General features: G+C 38.6%; 1 pseudogene; it reads right to left on the reverse strand.

The window, feature by feature from the left end:
* Window positions 1-1111: 1111 nt before the first annotated feature.
* LOC101574442 lies at window positions 1112-2061 on the reverse strand (annotated as a pseudogene).
* Window positions 2062-7193: the final 5132 nt, after the last annotated feature.

Raw genomic sequence — 7193 nt, forward strand, 5'->3', positions numbered from 1 at the left:
CATCATCTGGAATCCAACAGCCAATGCAGTCCTTTTTCCAGCAGAAACTTCCTGAGCCTGGTCTCTCATTACTGGCAGGATTTCTATCAGCCGTCTGGTCTTCTGAGCTGTGACCAGGATCTCCCATACAGAACAACCTGAGTCATTTCAGATCTACTTTTTTAGGGAACATCTTTGATCCTTTCCAAACTCTTCCCATAAGCCATTCCCAAAGACACTTATATCATGTGGTCAGGTATAGTCACAGCAATGACTCCACTTTCCTGGAACTAAATGCTGTCTTAATTACATTTCTTTTTTCTTTTTCTTTTTCATTTTTTTTTTGAGGTTTCAATATTTTATTCAAGTTTTAAGTGGTGTTAATTACAGCATTTGAAGGGGAGGATCTAATTCCTCACAAAATGGAAGACTATAAAATGTACCCAATAAACTACTGAAAAATAAACGAAGTGGTAAGAACACAAAGGATGCCTGATTTAGATTCCTAGTGTTGTCACCATGTGACCACAGTCACGCACACTTCCCAGATTGCAGCTGGTATACACTGGTGCAAGGGCAAAAGCACCACAACATGAAGAGGAATGAAATTCTGAATGACTGGCTTCATTACAACCCCCTCTGCACCCCAAAATGGCGTGAAAGAAACAGCTACTATAACCTGTGGACTACTTTTGGCGTAAAAGAGGTGATGAGGGGCTGAAGTGGGAGCAGGGTGTGAAAGTCTGTCTAAAAAAGTCTCTTTCAGATGAGTTTGTACACACCAGCAAGCCATGAGCTTCTCACCAGTCAGGGTTAGGAAGCCGGGGTTTGATTTTCAGAAAGTGACAATTCATTCATGCACTCAATGCAGAATTGCAAAGTGCCCACACATTATCAGCTTCTACTTGCAGTCATGTCTATATTTCTTTTTAAAAAGGAACCTGGCATTGCTAGGGGGCCACCAAGCTCCCCTCTTTGTACTGCTGAAAGGTCCTTTTTTGGAATCAGGTTTCTTCTGTACCTCTAAATGGATAACACCTTAAAGCTGAATCATCTTTAACCTGGAAATCTAACATGATTTTTCAGCAATTCTTGCACCCTAGACATACATTTAAAGGTACACCAAATTCTGAAGGTAACTATGCTGCAAAATAGTTTAAAATTAACAATTGTACAGTATGAATTTATGCTTGAAATTCCAGTCCTAGACCAAGTTTGTGGCCACCGGTGTTGACATTCTTGCCATCCAGCAAAGCTGACAGCATCAGTTTTGATTCCTGGCTTTAGGATCTGAGAGTATCCTAAACCAATCAGGCTGGAGTTGTTCATTTTGGCCAAAAAACAGGCATCAGGGTCGATCTGATACTTGGCTGCTATACTGAAGCGAGTGTTGCTGTTTCCTGCTGTCCGGCCGAGATTGACAGCGGTCTCCAGTTTCTTGTTCACCTTCTGGTAAATAGAGCCACCAAATTCTGTGCCATCATTCACGTTAGTGTGAAGCTGGAACTTATCCATCTTGTAGCTAACTGCAAAGTTGCTCTGGGTCACTCGGGACTTCGCCGTCCATAAATTCATCTGGTAGCCAGCCAGCCAGCCAGCACTCATAGCCCAGCACTAGGGCGCCACGGATCGAAGGCCCCACGATGTCGAAGTCCACGTCGCAGCCCAGGTTGATGTGCTCGCGCTTGTATCCTGTCTTGATCTTTGCATTCCCCCCCCCCGCCCCGGTGTTAAGCGAGAAGGATGAATCAAAGGTCAGCTTCAGTCCTCCCTCTAGCTGATCCTCCACGGTGATCTCAGTGTCGTGGGTGTTGTCCGTGTTCCATTTCTCCGTGAACGTCAGGCCGTACTCAGTCAACCTGTACTTGGTTTCCAGACTGCCCATCACGTTGGTGGTCTCTGTTGGCTGAACCCGAGCTGGTGAATTCTAGTCCATTCTCAGACTTGGTTTTCAAATCAAGTTTTATTAATCCAAACCCATAGCCCTTGGTGAAGACATCCCAGGCAGACTTGCTGAGATCGGTGGCATAAGTGGGAGGCAGGGCCATCTCAGCGGTGGCGGCAGGAGCCGGCAGCTGCAGTGCAGTGCAGCCCGGGAAGCCAAGCAGAGCAGAGCAGAGCAGCGGCCAGGCCTACATTTCTTTTGTTGCCAAAATAAAACACCTGATGCTCAGAATTAAGGAAGGAAAGGTTTATTCAGCTCACGGTTTGTGGAAGTTTTAGTATGTAATCAGCTGGTTCCAAGGCAGGGTGGCCTGGCACAGAAGCAACACTTCAAGGTAGTAGAAGACAGAAAAAGCAGCAGTAGCAGAAGGGGAGAGAACAAGCTTCTTTTCTTTCCGTATATTGTAAGCAGGCTGCCCCTACTCCAGGGCTGGTATAGACAGCACTCACATAATCTCCATGCTCTCCTCTTGCACAGGCTCAGGATGTTTACAAAATAAGGACACTAACCCTTTGCTGAATTAAACTTCTAAATTTCTCAAATTGACACAATGTGTCAACCATTATTCTAGCTTTAGTAGGTATAAGGTAAATTCATGGGCATCTCTTTCCAAAATATCCAGAAATGTGCTGTCAAATAAATTAGAGCAAATTACTAGGATTTCTGTCCAAATCTCTGTAACAGTAGCTGTGTTGTCTATCCATTACTGTGTAACAAAACTTGCCTAAATCTAGGGGTTTAACACAGAAATTTAAAAACAAATTTTTTTTCATGGTTTCTATTGGCATAGCACCTAATTTGATCACAGTGACTCAGTTCTCCCAAGGTTGAGCACTGGAGTTGAATAAGATTAGAGCTGCAAAACCAATCAGGGATGCAACTCACTTCTATCGCTATGCAGAGGCCTTAGCTCCAAGAACTGCTTGAGTGTCCTCACAGCATGGTGCTTGTTTCCCTTAGAGGGAGTCATCCCAAGCCAAGAAAGAAATCTTGTGCCTTCCTTCTAAGACCTGGTCTTACAGTCACACTTAGTCACTCATCCCTCTCCTCTCATTCAGAGTGAGTCATTAAATCCTACCCACACTTAGGCAGGAAAGAATTGGGTTTTATAATTTTAGGGGAAGATGATCCAAGAGTATGTGAGCACATTTCACTTGATCTTAGCCAAAAGGCCGAGAAGCGATATGTGAACTCATTTCAAACGACCTAACACGTGAATATCATTTCCGCCTGAGGATGGTGTCAGAAGAATATGTTGTTCCTGTGTCAATCAAGAGAGCACAGATTATCCCCAGAAGCCTGAACAGCTCAAGCCTATTAAACTGTCTGAACCTCAGAAACTTTTAGGAAGATAAGTGAATTTTAATCTGCTCCAGAAAACGCTAAAACTAAGAGGTGGGTCATAGAGTCAAACCGACATCACAATTGAATATATTATTCCCACGACCAGTTTTCTGTGACAGCCTGTGTCTGTCACCCCAGATGTCCCCACATGAACAAGAAACAGGTCAGCTAGAGCAGAAAGCCATGCAGGGAACCCGTACAAAAACAGGACAGGAGGGGTGTGTTCAAAGGCCAAAGAGAACTCGTTTTATTCCCATTATCCTCCTTTTCCGTCTTTTATCATTGGAGAGGGCTGGGAGAATACAAACACCTATTGATGTGCTATGTAAAGCAGGCCTGTAGAGTCCAGTAATAGCAGCTCTTGAAAGGAAAGTTGAACCACAGTCTAAAAGCAAGCTTTATGTGTACACAGTCAAGACTCTTCGGCACAGCTTATTCTCTCTAGCCACCCACACAGAAACCCCATGAGTGCCACTGAGATGGCCTGCAAATTGTGAAAGGTGGCAACAAGGATGGATGTCTGGGGAGGCACTATTTTAATAGCACTGCTCCAAGAGCAAGGATGAATAGCCATTAAAATGGATACCAATTCAGCACATAGGTTTTTGAGTACTTATGAAGCCCATATCACTGTAATTTAAAACAATTGCTAGAGTGATTTTGTGTAGTGATTGACATAATTATGGGAAAGAAAACTATGTCCAAGTAATTCAAAAGTCCAGATAACAGTAAATACAACCATACTTCACTACATAAGATATTTCAACACTCAGCCACTTGTCAATGAAAAGGCTGAGTAGCCCAGGTCACTGAAAAATCAAAAGAAATTCTAGTTCTTACACTTACAATGGTATATTTCTGAGAAAGTAATTTTTAAAATTAATTAGTGGAAGTGAAGTTATCATTAAAAAATTACAGTGCACTATATTTGAGGAATCTGAATATATACTAGAGGTAGGCCTCAACCAAGTCAGAGTTCAGAGAGAGGACACTTTCTCACATTAAAGTCAGAAGCAGATGCTATTCCAGCTCCTTGAAGTGGCCACAGTCCTGCTGGAGAATTACTACAGCAATGAAAAATGTTACTAATGGAGACCTGAGCTACCTGAGAATAAAATGGACACAGAACCAATCTAGAGCTGTGGTGGGCAGTCTATAGCACGTGTGTCACAGAAAACTGCTTATTATCCCTGAAAGCTCTAAAAGGTTTGCCATCACTGATCTAGATGATTCCGTATGAAACACACCTGATAATTGTTTACACAATGGCTGTGTGACTACGCAAGACAATCAATGTTCACAAAACAAGCATGAATAGTCAGGTCATGTATCCTTTAGGACCTAAGCTTATACAGTGTCCCATAGAAGAGGAGTTGAAGGTAATCAACAGCATTTAATCCACATATAATGTTTGTTATAAATGCTTACATGTTTATTGTCTTTTTAAAAGTTACCTTGCATTTTTAATCTGTTCTAGAATTTTTCACATTCCTTTTCAGACTTTCTAACTTTCTATCACATTTACTTACTCAAAAATGCCCAATGCATATTTACTATTGACTTTTGTTCCTCTCCAGGAAAAATTGGTGGCCTCATGTGTATAATTCTAGTTGTCATAAATATCATAAATAAGTGAAACTTATTTTTATAGTACTATATAATTTATACTAAAAAGATCTGAACCACTGGCCTTTGTGAATCAAATTTTAAGTCATTAATTCTACATCATGGAGAAGAACTCAAATTCCTAGAAAATGTTTGCAAATTTATTTCTCTGTTGAATTTAAAGAATACAAAGTAAATTTCATGTTTTGTACAAGGAACTTTGCTTCTGTTGCTGTAAAAAAAATTTTAATAAAATGAGATCTCAGTTATTGATTTTTTGTGTAGTTCCTGTGCAAATTGGGTAGAATTCATGAAGATATCACCTACATCAATATTTTCAAGAGTTTTACCTATTCTATCTTCTAGCAGATTTAATATTTCTGTTTTAATATTTAGAGCTTTGATCCATTTTGAACTTATTGTATAATGAAACATATAGCTCCAATTTTAATATTTGGCACATGCAAATCAAGTTTTCTGAGTACCACTTGTTAAAGATGCTATGTTTTCTTCAGTGAATGTGTTTGGTCCCTCAATAATAAGGTGTCTGAGTGTGTCTGGAGTTGTTTCTGCATCTTCTAATCTGTTCGGTTGATCATAGGGCTTGTTTTTTGTTTGTTTGTTTGTTTGTTTTGTTTTTCTTTTTCTTTTTACTTGTACCATGCTGTTTTTATCACAGTAGCTTTATAGCATAATTTCAAGTCAGGGATTGTAATGTTGTCAGCCTTGCATTTGTTGCCCAGAATTGCCTTTGCTAGTTTTGGTCTCTTGTGGCTCCAAAAGAATTTTAGGATTGTTTTCTCTATTTCTTCAAGCTATGCTATTGGAATTGTATTAAATCTGTATAACAATTTTGGAAGTATGGCTATTTTTACTACATTGGTTCTTCCTACCCAAGAGCAAGGGCCATATTTCTATTTTCTGATATCTGGCCCAATCTCCTCTTTCACAGTACTGCAGTTTTCAACACAGAGATCTTTTACATCCTTCACTAAAGGTTTTAGGGCGTTTTTTAATTCTTAAATTTTGGAGGGTTTTTTTTTTTTTTTGATGCTATTATAAAAGATATTGTTTCCCTAACTTCTCTCTCAGTGAGTTTGTTATTCATGTACAGGCAGTCCATTGCTTTTTGATTTTTGACTTTGTATCCAGTACACTACTGTACTTGCTTATGAAATCTAGCACTCTTTTAGTGGAGTTTCGGGGTCTCTGTTATAAGCAAATAATGATAATTTAAATATCCTTTTTCATACTGTTAGTATTTTTATTTCTTTCTCATGTCCAATTCCTTTGTCTAAAGTTTTTAGTATTCCACCTATGTTAAATAAGAGTGAAGACAGTGGACATCCTTGTCTTGTTCCTGGTTTTAGAAAGAAAGCTTTCGTTTCTGTCCATACTGGCTATTGGTTTATCATAGATGGAATTTATCATATTGAGATTAAGACTATCCATTCCAATTTTCTGTGGGGTCTTCATCATAAATTGTTGCTGGACTTTATAAAAATATTTTTCTGCATAATGTAGGAGTTCATTTCAAAGTTCATTCTAAACCTATGTTATGTTAGAGATAATACTGAGAGACATTCAATAATGAGCAATGATAAGTCTCTATTGAAATGAGGCAATTTTCTATGTATTTACTGTCATGTTTGTTTTAAATGAAATAAAAACACTTTATAATAGTAAGAATTTAATTCACTCTTTGAAGGAAGTAAGTTATATAATGAGCTATAAGTACTTAGAAGCAATTTGCAAATATGAAATTGCTTTAAGGAGCAACGTAAAGAATGATGTATCATGATTATCATCAAAATTCAATTAAATTTTCACTAGATTTTGGTTATGAAAAGGGAGCACATACAGAAGTGAAATGTTAGCCAACTGTTAAATATTAATTAGTAGAAGCAATGTTTCCTGATTTAGCCCTGAAAGTTGGTAATGCATTTCCGATAATTTTTTATTGAAAGCAATGTAAAAGCTGCCTAGATTTTCATTTAGCAAGTCTTGGGAATTTCAACTCTTTCACATGTGAATGTTTAAGGTTTATAACATTTTTCTTTGTGTAGTTTTCTTTCCCTCCTTCCTCCTGTTGAAATCATTACTTTCACCCATATATGGCTCCAAATGCATAAAACATCTTAGAGTGGCTGTTAAAATTACTCACTTTTTGCCTAGAGCTAATTTTGGATTTTCACTCCTAACAATATCTTCTGGGAAAGTTTAAGTGAAAATAGGATCGTAATGCACATGTAAAAACTATGTAGTATTCTCTAAGGGAAACCACATACATGAGCTTTTTTTAGAACATCTGTTTATCAAA

The sequence above is a fragment of the Octodon degus genome, unplaced genomic scaffold, assembly GCF_000260255.1.
Source record: "Octodon degus isolate 3935 unplaced genomic scaffold, OctDeg1.0 scaffold00145, whole genome shotgun sequence".
In the NCBI taxonomy this organism is placed as follows: Eukaryota; Metazoa; Chordata; class Mammalia; order Rodentia; family Octodontidae; genus Octodon; species Octodon degus.